Below are 20,693 nucleotides of genomic sequence, written 5' to 3'. Positions count from 1 at the left end.
GCCCTGCTCTGCTGATGCTGCTGGGAGTGAGGAGATGAAGGAACACAGTGAGGGAAGAGACTGGGGTTGGGAGGGAGGAGACAAGGCAGAGGTGACAAAGGAGTGTGGTTCGGGCATGCATTCTGATGACCAGCACTGTGGGCACTTAGAGAAAACCCATGGCCCTGGGCACAGGAGACTGGCCTGTTCCACCCAGGCCTATGCAAAAGGAGAAGTTGGAAAACATGGTTATAAATGTCCACTGGGGATTCAATGCAAAGATCAGCCACCATTAGCAATGATCTCTTACTTTCCTGAGGAGCAGGCCAGAAAACATCATGCAGAAAAGTTAAAAGGATGCTAACACTAAGTGTTGGTGAAAACATGGGGAGATGGGAAGTGCACTTTGCTGGTGGGAGCATTAATTGCCTCATTCACTTACAGAGCAATTGGCACTCCCTAGTGAATGGAAGATGCTCGGACCTCACAGCCCAGAAATTGGGTTTCTAGACATATCCCAGAGGGAATCTCTTGCATGAAGCACCAGCAGCAAAGTTGGAAGATGTTCATCAAAACATCATTTGCAATAGCAAACAATTGGAAACAATATAAATGACCATATTTTAAAAAATAAGATAGATATCTTAAAACAAAGGACTTCTATAAGGCAGTTGAAGTGCACATCTATCAAGAATAAATCTCAACAGCATAATATTGAGGGGAAAAGCAATTTTAAGACTGTGTACAGTGTGAAAATGCACGTGTAAAAACACAAAAACCAATTCTCTCCATCGTGTGTGGATACCTGCCTGGGTAATAAAGTGTAGAAGCATAAACAGGAAGGATGCAGCCAACTTCAGGATGGGGGTTGCCTCCAGGGAGAGGAGAGTAAGATTCAGAAAGGATGGAAAGGGGATTTCTGAAGGTAAAAATAAGAAACATGCAAAGCAAAAATGTTTCCATATATTAATTCTGCATGGAGGGTACATGAATATTTTATTCCCTAGAGTTTTCTGTATGTGCAAACAATTTTACTTATTTATTCATTTATTTTATTTTTTATTTTTAGAGACAGAGGCTCACTCTGTCGCCCAGGCTAGAGTGCGGTGGCAAGATCATAGCTCACTGCAGCCTCAAACTCCTAGGCTCAGGCCATCCTCCGGCCTCAGCCTTGGGAGTATCTGGGACCACAGGTGTGTGCCATCATGCCTGACTAATGTTTTAATTTTTTTTCAGAGTCAGGGTCTCACTATGTTGCCCAGGCTGGTCTCAAACTCTTAGCCTCAAGCAGTAATTTCTGCCTCAGCCTCCCAAAGTGATGGGATTACAGGCCACAATTTTTTTAAAAAAACAAGTGCTGAAAAGTTTCTCTTTTTGTTTTCCAACCCACTTCTCCCATCTCTGCCTTTTAAAGACAGGCAAACCAAAGCTTGCAGCAGGTGGGGATGGGGCGACAGGATTGCAGGCCGTGGATGAGACCAGGCAAGGGAGATGAGACCAGTTACCACTTCCAGGATCCGGTTTGGCTCCGCCCCACACAGCCATATCCGTGGCAACCAGGTCCATTTGCATAGCTGGACCAGCAGCCAAGCCAGGCCCTCAGGTGCTCCAGGTGGGAGTCAGAGGCGCTGCCTAGAGGGGCATTTCTTAAATATAAAGAACAGTGTTGGCCCGTCCTGCCCGGTCCCTCAAAGCTGCATCCCCTACCCTTAGAGCGATGGTGAGTCACTTCTGAAACTGCTTTTGTTAAACTTCAGCTGCAGCCAGTCATTGACCACCAAGGGTGTGCGAGGCGCCGCCTGGTGTCCCACATGGCTCTGCACATTTGTCATGGGTGTGTGTCTTCGTGGGGACCCCCCCCAGAGCTCACGGTGACAAATCACTTGGAGACCCCAAGAGAGGAGAGGGCTTCAGAACCTGCCAGTGTGCACTTCTATATACCAATATGCCCATCCTTTAAAAAAAAAAAAAAGTTTTATAAGTTTGTTTTACTCTAAAAGTAATGTAAATCTGTAGAAAATGTGGAAAATCACCTCACCACCCACGCATAGCCAGAGCTAACACTCGCATCTTTATCCTCCCGTATCCCCCTCTGCCATTCATTTTTGAGGAGTTAGTTTTTTACCAAATGGGAAATCTATAGCCTTAGAGTGATTCTCAGCCACATCTCTGGAGACAGGTAGATTATGATACAGCTCCTTTGCTTAACTGCCACCTTGGGCAAATTAATGAATTTTTCTACACCTCGGTCCTCTGATCTGTAATATGGGAATGGTAACAGCATCTACCTCAGAGGATCATTGGGAAGTTTTCGATGATAAAATGCAAATAAAATGCTTGGCCGGTTCTGAACACATAGTAAGCAGGAAGTAGAACTGCAGCCACTGTTAAAATTATGGCAGCAAAATACAGCATGGGATGATTATAATATTCTATGATCCACTTGTAAAAATTTAATACATCATGATTGTTTTTTCTAATTCTTAAATATTACCTAAGGGCATGATTCTTACTGATCACATGACAATTTAACATAGGGATGGATCTGATATCTTATTTAACCAATTCTCCATCACTGAATTCTGGGGAGCGGATGGTTCCTGATTTTTTCCTTTTCTAAACAATACCAGAGAGGATGCCCCTTATTGAGTGTTTACTTATTGTTGATTCATCAGCTTTTATGTGCAGGAAAACCTTCCCCTCCCCAGGATCAGATAAACCTTCTCCTAAATATGTTTAGTTCCTTTACGGCTTCATCTTTTTAATTGACTTCTTTAATCCCTCTGGAATTTATTTTGATACCATAAAGTGAAAACTAAGAAGTCTAATTTTATTCTTATTCATAATAAGCTAATCAATCGTCCCAGCATCATTTATGGAAGCAGCCAACCTTTCCTCCTTGATTTGTGTTTATTGGATTCTAAACTCGTCTGTGTACTGCTCTCTGTTGGCTCGTGGCTCTGGCTGGATTTGCACATGGCTTTGTTGGTCACAAGGCAGCACTTTGTTGATGCTCACGGAAGCTTAACCTTACAGCACTGGCTCCAGGGTCAGAAAGAATTTACCAAGCCTCGAGCTCTTCTCCAGCCAGTTTTGATGGTCTGTTCTCTTTTCCCCACCATGCACAATCCTGTATCCTTGTCAAGCCTCAATCCACATTCTCCATGCTTGGCCACATCTACCCATGGTCATTGTCATGACTTGGAAATCTCTCAGCACTTATATATTCAGCTTCCTCATGTGTGGCAGATTTTATTTTCCAAAGATGTCCTCACTGGTATATTTATCCATCCTATGTGCTGTTTTTAAAAATTGACCGACAAGCCTCCCCTGAAAAGCCTATCTCTTGTGCCCTCTGAATCCTTAATGGGGACAAAGTTTCTGCTTGGGATGATGAAAGAGTTCTGAAAATGGATAGTGGTGATGGTTGCACAAATTGTGAATGTACTTAATGTCACTGAACTGTATGCTTAAAATGGTTAAAATTATAAATTTTATGTTATGTATATTTTACCACAATAAAATACTTAAAGAAAGCAAAAACCAATCATCTAAGCTTTCCCCTCTCTAAATTTCTGAGCCACAGAAATCACCCCCACTAAGTTTGGGGTAATTTGTTATGCAGCAGGAGCTAACTTATACGACAACATATTCTCCTGCCTTGCAGGAAACCCGGCCTAGGGAACAGTATGTGTATTTTCCAGAAATACATTGTAAATTTTCAGGGCAGAGCCTCTCCTCAAAGCAGCTAAAATACCTCCAAGAACACCAGTAGCTGCTCAATACATGTTTATAGACTTAAATTGAAGATGCTCTAAGCTACAGATGTGATCTTTAATTATTTAATAGCGAGTAAAGTTACATCCTCTATCAGAGACTCTATGTAGCTCAGCATGTTGGAAAGAAGAATAGAACTATTTTTGGCCTCTCCTGGATACCAGGCACATCATATACCTAGTGGTTAAATACCTGGCTTTTGGAGTCAGGCAAACCTGGGTTCAAATTATAGCACCATGTTTAGGCTGATCTTGGTGTAATCTTGAGCAAGTTACTTGATCTCTCTGGGCCTTAGTTTCCTGAACTGTAAAATGGGTATAACAGAACCTCTTACAAAGAGCTGTTGTGAGGATTGAACAAGAGAGATACATAGTAAAGCATGAGCAAAAACTTGGGGCATATTTAGTGCTCAAGAAACCTTGGCTCTATCTCATCTGCTCCTCACAATGGCTCTACAAAGTCAGAGCAGTCTTATCTCCATGTTACAAGAACATGGCTCTATGTTAGTTTTCTAGGGGTGCCCTAATGAAGTACCACAGTCTGGGTGGCTTCGACCACAGAAATTTATTGTATCTCCATTCTGGAGGCTGGAAGTCCAAGATCAAGGTGTTGGCAGGGTTGGTTTCTTCTGAGGCTCCTCCTTGGCTTGCCCACGGCCGTCTTCCCTCTGCGTCTTCACATAGTTGTCCTTCTGTGAGTGTTTGTGTCCTAATCTCCTCTTCTTGGAAGGACGCTGGTCCTATTGGATTAGAGCCCATCCTAACCCTAACGGCCTCATTTTAACTTAATCACCTCTTTAAAGGCCTCGTCTCCAAATACAATCACATTCTGAGGTGCAGGGGGTTAGGGCTTCGACGTATGAATTCTGGAGTGACACAATCAGCTCATCACAGCTCCCCTTCCCTGTTATTTTGGGGTTCTAATTCTGAAATAGGTGGCAGTATAGATCAGCTGGGACCTCAGCCCCAGTGCCTCTTGGTTTCAGGGCTGTGTCTAGACCAGGAGGAAGCGCCCGGTCAGTGCAGAACCGCCTGGCTGTCCCAGCCTCAGCAGCTCGTTCCACCTGGAGCCAGGCCAGCCGCCTCCACTGCCGCCCGCGCAGCCTTGGCAGGACTAGAAAGAGCCAGTGAACCCTTGTGGAGAGACGCCTGTTTAGACAGGCCCAGGCCAGCAGCCGGCAGCGCTCACCTCCAGGAGAGGGGAAAAATTATCTGTTGGCTAAATGGAAAAGAACAAACCTTCAATTAATGACTCCCTGGGGATGGGGAGAGGGTGAGGATTGGTGGGGGCATCGCTAGATGGTAAAAATTTCCATCCGTGGTGGCTGTGAAAATCCACTGGGATATACTGGGGCTGGGGGTGGGGGATAGGGAACAGACAAAAACATGGAAAAATAGATAAGCAGAGTGGTTTTAAACGATGATGCAAGTGAAGCCAGGTGATTTGACAAGAGGGTGCTGGGGGGATGTCTGTTTTACAAAGGAGGGTCAGAGAGGGTCTCTTGGAGGAGGTGACATTTGAGTCGAGGCCTGAAAGGCAAGGATTGAGTTATGCAAAGATCTAGAACTGGGTTTCTCCAATCTAGGCACTATGGATGTTTTGAGCAGGGTAATTCTTTGGTGGAGGGTAGGGAGGGTCATGTGCACTATAAGATGATGAGCAGATCCTGCTGGCCCCCAAGTTGTGACAACCAAAATGTCTCCAGGCATTGCCATATGTCCCGCAGGAGGCAGCCTAAACCACTGCTCCAGAGAGGGTCATCCAAGGAGAGGGAACAATAACCGTGGAGGCACTGAGGTGGGAATGAGCTTGGCAGGTTTTCTTGGAACAGAAGTTTCTAGAAACAAAAGCTTTCAAGGAGTCGATGGGTGGCATCCAGTGTGGGAGAAGAGGGGAAGAAAGGGAGAGGCTGGTGGAGAGGTGTGCAGGGGCCAGGTCCCACGGAGCCTGGTGCTGGGGAAGGGGGTGGGTCTCATTCTATGTGTCGGGGCAATTTGGGGTGGGGGGAGGGGGGATGGGACAGGACCAAAAAGCTCCCTCCAGCTGCTGGGGTTGGGGTGGGGGACAGACTGGGGATGACAAGAGGATCAGTTTTCCTGTGGCCGCTGTAACAAATTACGTAAGGGTAGGGCTCACTACATCGGAAACATATTCTCTCATTCTGGAGTCCAAAGTCAAGGTATCGGCAAGGCTCCTGCTGGAGGTTTTAGGGGACGACTCTTCCTTGCCTCCTCCAGCTTCTAATGGATCCGGGCATTCCTCACCTATGGCAGCATCATTCCAGTGTCTGCCTCTGTCTTCATGTGGCCTTCTCCCCGTGTCTCTCTGTGTCCGCTCCTTTTCTTATAAGGACACCAGTTACTGGACTTAGGGCCCTTGCTAAATATAGAAAGACAACTATTGCAGTCGCTAGGCAAGAAATGGTGGGGCCCGGGACACAGGGCACCATGGAGATGGATCCCATGTACAGGCCGTTCGGTTCACACAGCAGATAGCCCCAAGTTCTGAAAAGGTGGCCCTCAAGTTTGGCACACAAGCCCAGGTCTTGTCCCAAAATGTCCCCTCCCCTGCAAGAGGGTGTCAGCCCCTCCCAGGGCTGGGATCCAGGCTGCCCGGCATCGTGGCCACCCTTCTCCCCACTTCTGGTGCGTGGCGCTTGGAGGGTGCTGGGAAATCTCTGAGAAATCTCAATTCAGTCCCTGGCCCCTGCCCTCCTCCTAAGGATCTCACATGAACATTCTTCTTCCAGAACTGAGATTACGAGCCTTTATCGCTGGGCCAAGGGTAAAATAGAAGAATGTCCCGGGCATTCCTGTGCATGTCACCCTCCTAAGTGTAGGGCTGGGCTTGTTTTTCAGGTTTTTTTCCATGAAGGATTTTTGTCCTCTGCAGAAACTAAACCAAGGGCCCTGGGTCCCCTGTCTTACTGGGGGACAGTGGGCCTTGCTGGCTCATCAGAGACAGGGTCACCCCCAACTTTCCCCCACCTCTGTGGGGGCCCAGGTATTCTTGGTATCCCCCTCTGCCCTCCACCACACCCAGAGCCTCAGTGGCCCTTGGAGTGGGGAAGTCACCTGGTCTCTGAGGTGACTGCTGCAGGAAGGAATGTTTCAGCAGCAGGAAGCCAGCTCCTGCTCCGGGCCACTGTAGAGGTGATAATTAGAGCTTGCAGGGTGTGGTGGCCACAAGGACTTTGCTGTACACAGGTGCAGACGCTGAGAGGTAAGGGGAAGGCTGAAGAAGGGAGGGGAAGGGACAACAAGGGGCGCAGATCCCTGATGCCACTCTAGAGTGCAGTGTCTGTGCCACAGACATATGTGTCCTGCTGGGACCTGCCAGAGCTACACCCAGGGCTGTGGAGCTGATGCTCAGAGTCCGCCTTCTTGGATGCAGATGCAGACACACACATGCAAGTGACTGAGCTGCTCCCTGTGCACCGTGCCTGTCGTGGGGCTCACTGTACTGTGTGGGGACAGATGGCATTTACTGCCCGCATCTCCCCCTGAGAGATTTGAGTGCATGGACAGGGCCAGCCCAGAGAAGACAACAGAACTCTGAGCCACCCCCTGCAGCCACTGGTCTAGGAAGCCCAAACACAACCTCTGCAGCCATCGACCCCAGATTCCTTAATCTCATCCCTGCTTCCACTTAGGAACAAGTGGAGAAAGCCAGTTATGCGGCCCCAACCAATTGCACCAGAGGCTCCGCTTCCCCAGGCCACATACCTGCAGCACACCTGGGGCCACGTGCTTCATGGCAGACCCACAGTCTTCCCTGTTTCGTTCTAGTGCTTTCCTCCTCCCCTGCCTGCCTCTGAGTCTCTGCCAAATGCAAATGATGGTGTCTGACCCCCTCGCTACAGCAAGCTCTGAGTGAATAGCCTCTGTTTGTTCTCGTTGGGGTGGACTTCGTGCATTTCCACCAACTCATTATTTGAGCTGATTTGAGTGTGTAACTTGCATCCTAACCGAAACACCTCTTCTGCATCTCTCCACCAGGAACTGGGCATAACTGTCCACTTCATGTGCCGGTCCCCAGAAGACCGGGTGTTTTCTAATGGAAGAAAAAGAAAACCTGAACCCAAGTTGGGTTAAACTATAAGGATATTTGTTGTCCCACATGGCAAGGTGTCTGCAGGGGGTGGCAGCTCCAGGGTGGGTGCATCCACCTGTCCAGCAGGACCACCCTCCTGTGTTGGCTGGACCCCAGGTGACCTCAGGATGGCTCCCTGAGGGGTTTCATGATGGTAGACTCTCTTTGGGGTCACATTCAGACATACAAGATCCACGGATGGAGTCTATTCCTTCTTCTAAATGTCCCGTGGAAGCAAGACGTCTCATTGGCCAGAACTGTGCCACGTGCCAATTGCTAACATTAGCAATTGCTAACGTTGGCTCTGGAATTATTATGATTGGCTGAGCTCAATCAATCACAAGCCACCTCCTGGAGCTGGGGCTTGTCTTGGGACTCCTGTCCCTTCCTGACTGGAATACTGGAATTGGGAGAATACTGGAATAAAAAGTGGGACCTGCCAGGAAGAAGTAGGATGGAATGGGTGTTGGGGAGTAGCTGTTGCACCTGGGCAGGGCTTGGTTTTGGTCCTCAGTGGAGAGAAGGAACTATGCCCCGGGAATTCCTTGGGCTCCCACTAGGTGTGGACAGGGATGTTCCCCAGGGCCTGCTCCCCTCCTCAGGTCATTTATTTATGGTGAGGTCCTCAGCTAACTCCCTCACTGGACCTGCATTCACTTTGAGAACAAGAGTCCCTGGGAAGGCAGGAGGCAAAGCCTGGCAGTCCCAAGACGCTTTTCACTCCTGGCACCAACTGCAAAGGGCAGAGGTCCCCAAGATCACCCTCATCCTGACCCCAAGTCACCATATCTACAAGTTCACGGGACTCCCAAGACCACCCTCAGGTTTGATAAATCACCAGAAGGACTCAGAGAACCCACAGAAGGCTGGTACACTCATGGTTACGGTTTATTACAGGGACACGACACAGATTAAAACCAGTCAAGGGAAGGCACGCATGGAGCAGAGTCTAGGGGGTTGCCACACACGGAGCTTCCATTGCCCTCTGCCCGAGGAGTCATAGGCAGCGCTAAAACATCTGCCAGCAGCGTGGTGTGACAATATGGGTGGAGTATCGCTAACCAGGGAAGCTCCCTGAGCCTTGGTGTGCAGAGTTTTTATGGGAGCTCAGTCACAGACATAGTCTATGGCCCATGTGACTGACCTCAGTTTCCAGCCCTTTCAGAGCTTGAGCTGATACCGCACGGCCGAAAGCCCCCACCATAAACCACATGGTTAGACTGCCCAGCACGGCCAAAAGCCCCCAGGGAAACAGATACTCCTAAAAAGTAGGACATTCCAAGTGCTTAGAGGTTATTTCCCAGAGGCCGAGGGCAAAGGCCAGACCTGTCTCTGGGTAAGGTTAATTCTTTTTTTTTTTTTTTTTTGAGATAGAGTTACTCTGTCACCTGGGCTAGAGTGCAGTGGAGTCATCATAGCTCACTACAACCTCCAACTCCTGGGCTCAAGTGATCCTCCTGCCTCAGCCTCCTCAGGAGCTGGGACTATAGATGTGCACTGCCATGCCTCACTCATTTTTCTCTTTTTAGTAGAGATGTGGTCTCACTCTTGCTCAGGCTGGTCTCAAACTCCTGAGCTCAAGCAATCCATCTGCTTTGGCTTCCCGGAGTGCTAGGATTACAGGTGTGAGCCACCACACCCAGCTGGTAAGGTTAATTCTTTACTACCCACTGGATAGTTAGCAAAAAATATCTGCCTTTGGAGGCTTTGATGTCATTACTGACTTTCAGGGAAGCCAAAACAAGAAGGGGCGAGGGAAGGTCTGAAAAGCCTACATTGATTCCCCCAGAAACATCTGGTGGGGGCCACATTCATCAATGACTCCCTGGGCATCTTCATTAGAGGACCTTCCCAAACAAGAGTGTGTGGTGGTTAAAAAACAAAAGGAAGAAATTTGGTGGGAGGGGGATCTCATCTTCAGCCCCAAGAGTTTTACTGAATGGCATATTCAGAACTGAATGCTGACACCCCTCTCTAGTTAATTGTGGTTTTTGTCTCCAAGGGGTGGAAGCTCATTTTTCCTGTAATTAGGTGAAAATTCTGTTGCAATCATGCAGTAATTGCTGTGCTCACACCACCAGGCAGGCCTGAGTGGCCAGCCCTCGGGAACAGAAGCCCATGGCCCTTCCAGCTTCCCCTTGGACGGAGGCCACAGACTTCTCTCATTCCAGGTGCCTGGGACTCAGGGCTCATGGCCCTGAGGATCTAACCACCTCTGGGTGTTTAAACACAGGCAGCAGGAGTTCCTGCAATTGTGATTTTCACCATTTATTGAACACCAGCTGTGTGAACACATTTCCTACTTCAGTGCATTCAGTCCTCACAATAATCCAAACAGATAGTTCCCAATAGACCCTGTTTACAGATGAGGAAAGTGAGGCTCAGAGAAGTAAAGCAACAGACCCAAAGTCACACAGCTTGAGGGGGCAGAGCAGGGGTTTGCACTGAACGAAGTGCAGGGTAGTTGAAAATCCGTAAACCCTAGGTTTTAATCATGAGTCTCTCTCTCTCATTATAGATGCAGAATGGTATCTTCCCTCACTCTTTAAAGTAGAAAACTGTGTGTCTAAGTGGAGGGCCCTGCAGATCGGCCAAAGAATTTTCCTAAAATGGGAGCCATCCGCACACTACATATACACGCCAGCTCAAAACTGTGTGCTGTAACATACAGTGTATTAATCGAAAATGTAGAGAACAGTTAGGCCAGCAGAGCAGGATATGACTGCCTTTGAAAAGATAGTTTTTTACTCACAGTTCCCAAGGTGGGGAGCCCTGCCACACCACACCAGGCCGGGCGCATGGGAAAGCACCAGTGTCCACCAGGAGGCAGAGAGTGAGGGAGGAAAACACGGGCAAGAGGCTTTATTGTGGTTTTTGGAATGAATGGGAGAGGCAGGATAGGCACGGTTTGCACTGGCCAGTTTGAAGCATCTCAGTGGGCCCTGGGGCACAAGGGCTGTCCCTAATTGTCCGGTATCCAGCCCTGGGGTGATTAGGGCAGGAGATAGTTGCCTGAAGGAGGTAGTTGGGGTGTGGGCTCTGGATTGGTCGGTTTGCATATGAAAGGCACACTGGATTGGCTGAGATGCTTGCTACCTTTTAGGATTTGGCAAGTCCTGGGTGGGGAAGTCCCTCTCCAGGGTCAGCAGGGCACCAAGATGTCAATGCAACAGGATACAGAAAATAAAAGACACAGTTAATACACCGTGCAAGGGATTTTCATCATCCTTCAATCACAATTGCACTCTGGACCATGTGAGGGGAGGAGGAGGATTTCACCAGGCTGGGAAGGAGAGGGGGAAGGAGAGGGGGAAGGGGTGTGCAAGCAGAGGCAACTGTGCGAGCAAAGGTGAGGAGGCAGAAAGGTGCAGGTGTGTGTCACTGTAGTCTGGAAAGGCCTGGAAGGTCAGATAATTCAGGTACCCCCCCTGGATGCTCCCCTTCCTTTCTGTGCCAACTCGGCTGCCATCCCCTCAGTTTCCTACAATGCCTGTCATGCCTGCACCTGTCCACTATCTCCACTGCTCAGGAGTCCAGCCCCCATCAGCGCCCCCTGCAGGAACACCTGGGCTCCCAACCGGTTTCCCTGCCTGCTCTGAACCTTCCTCTGGCTTCCATCTTCCTAGGAAAGACATTAATCTGATTGTGTTCTTTCTCCATTCAAAACCTCCAGTGGACCTGGATATTTGAAGATATTAAGAAATTGTTGATTATTTTTTATCATGACAGTATTGTGGGTTTTTTGGGGGGGATTTATTTTTTAATATTTCCTATTTTAAAAATTTTCTATTGTTTTGGCTATAATTTTTTTCTGGAATTTGCATCATAATAACATGGGTGGGCAAAGGAACAGGTGGAGGTGAGACCAGACTGGCCTTGAGTTGAAGGTTTGCTAGAGCTGGAGGCAGGTGGAGGGAAGCTGTCCTTATATTCCTCCAGACGTTGTTCTGTTTGACATGGTCCTGGCAAAAATTAGATGAAAAAAAAAATCCTTCAGGAGTCCCTACCAACAACTGGACAGAGCCCAAATGCCCAGAGCTGGCATCCTATAACCTCATGTCCCAGACTCTTCTCTTCTCTGGAGGGTCTCTCCCCCGGGCACTGACATCCTAGAATGCACCCCACGCCAGCCTCTGCTGCTTCCCCCTTAAAGGGAACAACCTTATGTGCTCAAGACACATCCCAAGCCCAGCAGGGTGGCTCATGCTTGTAATCCCAGCACTTTGGGAGGCCGAGGAAGGAGGATCACTTGAGCCCACAAGTTTGAGTCCAACCTGGGCAATATAGTGAGATCTGGTCTATTTTAAAAAAGATACATGTCTTTTTAAAAGGAATTAAATTCATCTCCTTTGCCCAATACCCCCAGGCTGGCTTGCTGCCTTCACAGCTCTGTGTATTTACCTGCTTTATAGCCCAAATCACATTGTGTTTCTAAAACCTGCTTCCTTATCTCTCACTGAATCAATCAATCAATCAATCACCCAATACTTATTGAGCATTTGCAGTAAGCATTAATTCAAGCCTTTGGGGATATAGTGGAGATTGTGTGTTTAACCCCACCCAGGGTCTGCCATATTATAGCCCAGATGATGGAAAAACAGGCCAGAGATGAGGGTACCAGCTTGGTACCATCTCAGGGGCTTCTGGAAATCTGAGCAGCAGGAACTAAAAGGAAAATGATGGGCATTGCTTGCCTGTGAGTGAACAAGTTCAGAGACATACGCTCAAAGTGTCTAAAACATCCTTTGCAAGAAATCAATGGCCCTACCTTGGGTTGCACTGTGAATTGAGGGAAAGACGTCTCTTTAAGGTCATTTGCTCCCTCCTCTGTGGAGTCCTGGCCCACTGCTGGGAACCAAAACTCCCCAGCGGCAGATAATCTTAAAGCAAGAAAGGAGAATCCTGCAGAAGCCACTTGAAACCCATGTAATGTGGGACATAAAACTTCCAAATACTGCCTGTCTCTGCTGCTTTACAATCCCAGGCCAATTTTTTTAAAAAAATTATTATCATTTATTTATTTTTAAACTGACAGCTAAGATTGTACATATTTATCATGCACAATACGATGTCCTGAAACATATATACACTGTGGTATGGCCAAACCAAGCCAACCAACATGTGCATTATTAATTACCTCACATAGTTGTCATTTTTGTAATGGGAACCCTTAAAATAAACACCCTTAGCATTTTTCAAGAATACATGTATTGTTATTAACCACAGTCACCATGATATACAGTAGACCTCTTGAGCTGGTTTCTCCTATCTAACTGAAACTAGGAAACCTTTGACCTAACATCTCCCCAATACCCTTTTCCCCACCACCCCAGCCCCAGGTCACCACCATTCTACTCTCTACTTCATGAGATCAACTTTTTTAGGTTCCACATTTGAGTAAGGTCACATGGTATTTGTCTTTCTGTGATTGGCTTATTTCACTTAACATCCTCTGAGCCCATCCATGTTGATGCAAATGACAATATTTCCTTCTTTGTTATGGCTGAATAGTATTCCATTGTGTGTATAAATAAATATCACATTTTCTTTATCCATCCACCTGTTGATGATCACTTAGGTTGATTCCATGTTTTGGCTATCGTCAATACTGCTGCAATAAATGTGAGTGTGCAGATGACTCTTTGAGACATTCTGATTTCAATTCCTTTGGATAGATACCCAGTAGTGGGATTGCTGGATTATATGGTAATTCTACTTTTAATTTCTTGAGGAACTTCCATATTCTTTTCCAAGTTTTCCATAATGCCTGGACTAATTTACATTCCCACCAACCTTGCACAAGGGTTCCCTTTTCTCCATATCCTCACCACAATGACATCCTTTATCTTTTTGATAACAGTCATTCTGACAGGTTTGGGTGATAAACATCTCATTGTGGTTTTAGTTTGCATTTCCCTGATGATTAATGATGTTGAGCATCTTTTCATATACATGTTGGCCATGTGTATGTATTCTTTTGAGAAATGTCTATTCAGATCTTTTGCCCATTTTTAAATGGGATTATTTGGGTTTTTGCTGTTGAGCTCAGTTCCTTATATATTCCGCGGATTAGTTCCCTGTTGGATGTAGTTTGCAAAGATTTCCTCCCATTCTGCAGGTTGTCTCTTCAGTCTGTTGCTTGTCTCCTTTGTTGTGCAGAAGCCTTTTAGTTGATACCATCCCATCTGTCTATTTTTGCTTTTGTTGCCTGTGCTTTTGGAGTCACATCCAAAAAAATCATTGCTTGGACCAATGTCATGGAGCTTTTTCCCTATGTTTTATTCTACAGTTGTGGTTTTACAGTTTCAGTTATTACATTTAAGTCTTTAATACATTTCGAATTGATTTTTGTATATGGTGTGAGGTAGGGGTCTAATCTCATTCTCCTGAAAGTGGATATCCAGTTCTCCCAACACCATTTGTTGAGAGACTGCCAGACTTATTTTTTTAAAACTATGAACTAAAGAGAATTTCAGGGGGAGAAAATGCAAAAAACTTATGCAACATTAAACCCCATAATCTCTTCAAATGATCTTTTGATCTTTCTTGAAGGCCATGGGTTTGTACATAGTTGTAATTAGTATGAACAGATATTTTAGGTTTAGGTTTTTCTCTTTCTCTTAACCTGATGTTTACTGCACAGTCCCAGTGTAGTGTGGGGGGTTAGCTTAAAGACTGTGGAGCCAGACTGCCTGGCTACAACTCCTAGCTCCTTGCTTGCTGTGTGTCCCTGGGCAAGTTATTTAATCTCTCTGTGTCTCCATTTCCTCATCTGTAAGATCCAGTTCATAATAGTACCTACTTCATTGAATTGATATGATGATGGAATGAGTTAATCCACATGCAACACACAGAATAGGGTCTGGGCGATGGCAGAAGCAGCTCTATAGTTGCACAAGCCGGAGACTCACAGGCCACTGCTAGCATCTCCTCCTTGCTCTCCTTGCACATAAAATTGATGACTACATTCTGTGGGTTACACCTAGGGAGGCTCTCTCCAGTGCTCTCATTTCTCCTCCTCTCTACCCTCACCACCTCTCTGTCGCTGGTCTACCGTTTCCCACCTGAGTGACCACATGCTCTGCTAACAGGTCTCTCCTCTTCACTCTGCCCTCCTGGTCCAGAGGTCCACAAACTTTTTCTTAAAGGGCCAGATTGTAAATATTTTAGGCCTTCTGAGTCATGCTCTTGAAACTGCTACTCAATTCTGCAGAAGACAGTCATAGACTATGCATAAACAAATGGGTGTGGCTGTGTTCCCACACAACTTTATTACTGAATCACAAAATTTGAATTTTATATAATTTTCATGTGTCATGAAATATTATTCTTCATTAGATTTTTTTCAACCATTAAAAAAAATATGAAAACCATTCTTTCTTGTGGACCATACGTAAAATGGACCAGGGACCAGATTTGGCCCATGGCTGTAGTTTGCCAACCCTTGGCTCTAGGCTCATCCATAAAGTTTTATTGTCCTGGGAAGGTGAGGTCAGCAACTGGACAAAGAAGTCATTGTCTCAAAACAACCAATCAATATTTTTAAAGTTCAGGCTATGTCATGAAGGAAGGGGATTTTCTAACTTCTTTTTGTTTCTATTAACATGTGTAGAGCCAGAACTGACTGACTTTATCATTTTACCTAATGGTTAGACAAGAAATACTTATCTAGCTATCTTTCCAGGTGGTAGAGGCTGGAGGACAGGAGGGAGCAGGTGATCATACTTGTGTGTTCTGATACTTTTGTTTCCAGATCCAAGCCCCTGAAGGGGACAGGCAAAAGCTGAGGGCCTGGCTAATGCATAAAGAAAAAGTGGGCTGCCCTTGGCATGTGGGGCAGGGAAACAGAGCAGGACACACTCCAGCTACCTACCACAACATGGGTGGCCAAAAACAGGCCTGCACAGTGGTGTGTTGAAGTCGGCTCAGACCTGCCAGTGATGTCACCAACTGGTGGGAGTATTTGCACTTTGAATGTCAGCAAATGCTACAAATCAGGCCTTTATATTTTCTGGAGGGCCTACTGTTAAACATTTACCAGCAAATCCCTGAACAACTCTCAACAGATGACATGTTGAGCGAAAGAAGCTACTTACAATATTACATGTATGATTCCATTTATCTGAAGTTCAAGAACAGGCAAACTCACCTCTAGTGACAGAAGTCAGACTAGTGGTTATCTGGGGGAGGGGATGACTGGGAGGGACCACAAAGGAGCCCGGCCACATGGGGGAAATAGTCTGTATTGGTGCTGTCCCTTATGTAGCCACTAGACACATGTGGCTATTTAAATTTAAATGTAAAATTCAGTTCCTTGGTACGATGATTCCTCAAAAAATTAAGCATAGAATTACCATATGATTCAGCAACTCCACTTCTGGGGATATACTCCCAAAAAGTGAAAGCAGGGTCTGGAATAGGCATTTGCACATCCAAGTTCACAGCAACATTATTCACGATAGCCAAGAGATGGGAGCAAACCAATGTCCATCAATGGATGAAGGGATAAACAAACTGCGGTCTATCCATACAATGGAATGTTACTCAGCCTTACAAAGGAGGGACATTCTGACACATGCTGCAACATAGATGAGCCTTGAAGATAATTATGCTGAGTGCAATAAGTCACAAAAGGACAAACACTGTACAATTCCACTAATATGAGGCACTTAGAGTATCAAATTCATAGAAACAGAAAGGAGAATGGATGCTGCCAGGGGTTGGGGGAGGGGGAATGGGGAGTGAGTATTTAACAGGTGGAGTTTCGGTTTGGGAAGATAAAAAGTGTTCTGGAGACGGATGGTGGTGATCATTGCATAACAGTGGGAGTGCACTTAATGCCACTGAACTGTACACTTAAAAGTGGTTACATAGTAAATTTTATGTTATGTATATTTTATTTATTTCCGCACTCACACCAGCACATCTCAAGCACCCAAGATGTGGCCAGTGGCTACCATATTGGACTGCATGCAGATATAGCACATTTCCATCATCTTGGAAAGTTCTACTGGCCAGCCCTGTGGCCAGGCTGTGTGGACGAGGAGCTGGTGTCATGACTCCTAGTGGTTGCTTCTCACTGATCTCATAAGAGAGCCACAAACTGTCTTCTTATGGACCTTGTGCTCAGGGAGTGGTGCTTGCCTGAGGACAGAGGCTGCATCTCACCTATTTTTCTACATCCTGTAGCACCTACTATGGTGTTTGGCACAGAGTAGTCATTTGATAAGATTTATTTTTTAAAAAGTTGTACATGTGCCAGGTCTCCTCCCACAAGGTTGAGATGGCTTATCAAAGGAAAACATGCAATAAAATATATAATCATAACTCAGATACGAAGAAGGAATCAGGGCTGGTTAAGAGGAAAAGAAGTGACAACAAAGGACAAAAGCATTCAAAAGGCAAGTCAAAGACTGACATAGTGGCTCTAGGCAGGCCTCTTATTTGGCTCAGAGCTTCCTGGCAGGCAAAGTGAAAAGGGAGACACAACCAATCAATTACATCCTTCTTATTGTCAGGGAAAGAAATAGGTCTTTGCCACTTCAGGTTTGCTCTCAACTCTCTTCCAGGGTGTTCCCATCCTAGGAGGCTGAGCTGTCCAGAATATATCAACAGGTTCCCCTGCCCTTCTGCTCCTAGCTGAGATAAGCTCTGGCATGAGATCAGAGGGAGAGAGACCAGTGAAGTGCGACTATTTATCTGCTCCCTACCCTAAACTTTTTATTCCTTCAAGGTCAAATTGCCTTGGGCTGGCTATACTCTGCAGTTGAAGGTCATCCTTCTGTACCCAGCTCTCTTCCCTCCTGGGTTCTGGTAACCCCTCCGTCCCCACTCCTTCCTGCCATGGGTGATAACAACTTGGCTGCTATCATCCACACCTTTGTAAATAGCTCCTTTGTAAATAACCCCTCCTGAAATGCTCCTATTTTCAGTGTACCATCTGGATTCTGATGGGACCCCCAACTGATACAATATCCATTTCTTCAGGGAAGCAAGCTCTTCCTAGCCCTAAGTTCTAAAATAAGTTTCTCATGCAGAAGGTGACATGGGGGACAGTGAATAGGGGAGAGGATGATGAACATGTCCCCACAGCAAGGGAGGAGGGGATGAGCAATGTCCCCACAGCAAAGTCGAAATTGGCAATGATCTTCAATGGACTGCTTCTTTCAGTGAGAGCCGGGAACATCTCATTCACACATTCAGCAAATCATTATTGAGCACCTACTATGTGCCTGGCACTGTCCTAGTTGCTGGGAATTACAGTAGTGAACAAAACACTACTGAGAAGGCGGCTCTGGGAGACGCACAACTTGTGTGGCCCCGATATGTAGACTTGTGAGCAGTGGTTCTCAAACTGCAGCGCCAGAATCCTCCAGAAGGCTTATGTCAGCACAGATTGCTGATCCTGCCTCCGGTTTCTGATTCAGGAGGTCTGGGCTGGGGCCTGAGAAAGTACATTTCTAACAAGTTCTCAGGTAATGTGGATACCTTTGCTGCTGGGGACCACCCTGACTTCTGAGGCTCAGATCCTGAGGGTGGGCACATAGAAGGCCTCTGGGCCTAAGCATGACCTTCAAGCCCTCTAACCAGTAATATGTCTTCACCTTGACTTTTGTAGGCCATCTGGGGCTGGGTCCTCCAGCCAGGGCCCAGGATGCTAAAATCCCTGCTCTTGGCCATGGTCATTAGAAACCAGGAGGACATCCCTTTATGAAAACAAAGGCACCAATTCCAGGACCTGGCTGACATGGGAGAGCTGAAGGGTAAGATCTAAACCTGCAAGTGTCTGAGCACCCTCCTCTGTGTTCCTTCACTGTGGCAGAGGCTGCTAACTGTCCCCAATATCCATTGTTCCTTTCTTCCCTAGCAAATGAAAGCCACAATTCTTAGCTGGCCATGCAGCCACCTAGAATAAGGCCTATGTTTCCCAGCCTCCCTTACAGCTAGGTATGGCCATGTATTTAAGTGCTGGCCAATGGGGGGGGGGGGTTTGGTTTTCAGGGGTTTTCTTGAGACAGAATCTTGCTCTATTGCCCTGGGTAGAATGCAGTGGCATCATTGTAGCTCACTACAACCTCAGACTCCTGGACTCAAGTGATCCTCCTGTCTCAGCCTCCCAAGTAGCTGGGACTACAGACATGCACCACCAAGCCTGGCTAATTTTCCTATTTTTTGTAGAGATGGGGTCTTGCTCTTGCTCAGTCTGGTCTTGAACTCCTGACCTCAAGTGATCCTCCTGCATCTGCCTCCCAGAGTGCTAAGATTGCAGCTGTGAGCCACTGCACCCGGCCCAATGAGTCATATTTTTTTTAATTGATATATATCATTCACATACCATAAAATTCACCCTTTTAAGTATACAATTCAGGCTGGGTGCTCTGGGTGCTCCTAGCACTCTGGGAGGCCGAGGCAGGAGGATTGCTTGAGCTCATGAGTTCAAGACCAGCCTGAGTAAGAGTGAGACCCCTGTCTCTACTAATAAAAATAGAAAAAATTAGCTGGGTGACTAAAAATAGAAAAAAAAGTTAGCCAGCGTGGTGGTGCACGCCTGTAGTCCCAGCTACTTGGAAGGCTGAGGCATGAGGATTGCCTGAGCCCAGGAGTTTGAGGTTGCTGTAAGCTAGGCTGACAGCATTCTAACCTGGGCAATAGAGTGAGATTCTGTCTCAAAAAATAAGAATAAAAAATATTAAAAATTAAAAAATAAAGTATACAATTCAGTGGTTTTGGGTATAATTCACAAAGTTGTACAATCATCACAGCTATCAGAATGGCTGATGCATTTTAAGCTTTCGGGACCCTTCCTTAAAAGATGGCTGTTGCAAATTCTCTGCCCCTCCTTTGTCCCTTTTTCCATTTTCTTAAACCTGGAATGTGAATGTGATGGCTGGAGTTTCAGCTGCCATTTTGGACCATGGGGATAGGGCCACAGCTGAGGGAATGGCAGAATGAGAAGCTGGAAGAAAACAGGACACTTGAGGCCTTTGTGCTGCCAAGACTGTCCACCCAGGCTTTTAAGTGAAAAAGGAATTAACTTTTGTCTCATTTAAGGCACTCTTTTTGGTGGGGATGAGTCGCCAATAGTTAACAGCTGAACTTAATGCTAACTGATAGCAAGTAGCCTGATGAAGCAGTCTGGATGCTTAGTTGTAACCACAGAGACTAATTCTAACAGGTTCAAGCAGAAAAGGAATGCATTTGAGGATTCTGGGTAACTCAGAATCTCCAGGAAGGGCTGAAGAACCTGGCTTGGAGTCTACACAGTCAGGAACAAGCCTCAGGTCACACAACAGAATGGGTTCAACACAACCACCACTGCTAATGCTGTTAGAAGCAAATCTCAACTTAGCTGATTCCCTCTCACTAGACATGAGATGCAGCTGTGGCCACCCTCCTTCAAAGTGGATATACCTGGTACCCATGCTTCTTTCTCCTCAGCCTCTGCTTGATGGAGTGCAGGTCACGTGGCTAGCTTCCCTAGCTTCATGGAAGGCTGGGAAAATGCCCATCAGGCTCCTACAGCCAGTGCAGGGCAGCCAGAAAGAATGATAAATGGCCACTGTACCCACCCTTGGCCTCCTCCACAGCTGTTGCCAAACCAGAAGTTCTGATGGCTGTTTGCTGGATGGAGCCTCTAGTTTTTGCCTGTGTGGAGGAAATCTCTGATGGACAGTGACTCACCTCCATGACTTAATCAGTGGCACTATTTCATTCCTTCTATTGCCAGTCACTGGATTTAACGAGTCTGTGTGGTGCCTTTCAAAATGCCCTGGCCCATCCCAAGGACAAACACGCAGGTGCAGCAAGCAGACCATGGGTTGCAAGTAGCTCCTGACCCAGCAGAA

The sequence above is a fragment of the Eulemur rufifrons genome, chromosome 14 (genome assembly GCF_041146395.1).
Source record: "Eulemur rufifrons isolate Redbay chromosome 14, OSU_ERuf_1, whole genome shotgun sequence".
Taxonomy (NCBI): domain Eukaryota; kingdom Metazoa; phylum Chordata; class Mammalia; order Primates; family Lemuridae; genus Eulemur; species Eulemur rufifrons.
The sequence above is the reverse complement of the archived record's forward strand: the minus strand, read 5'-3'. Positions refer to the sequence as shown.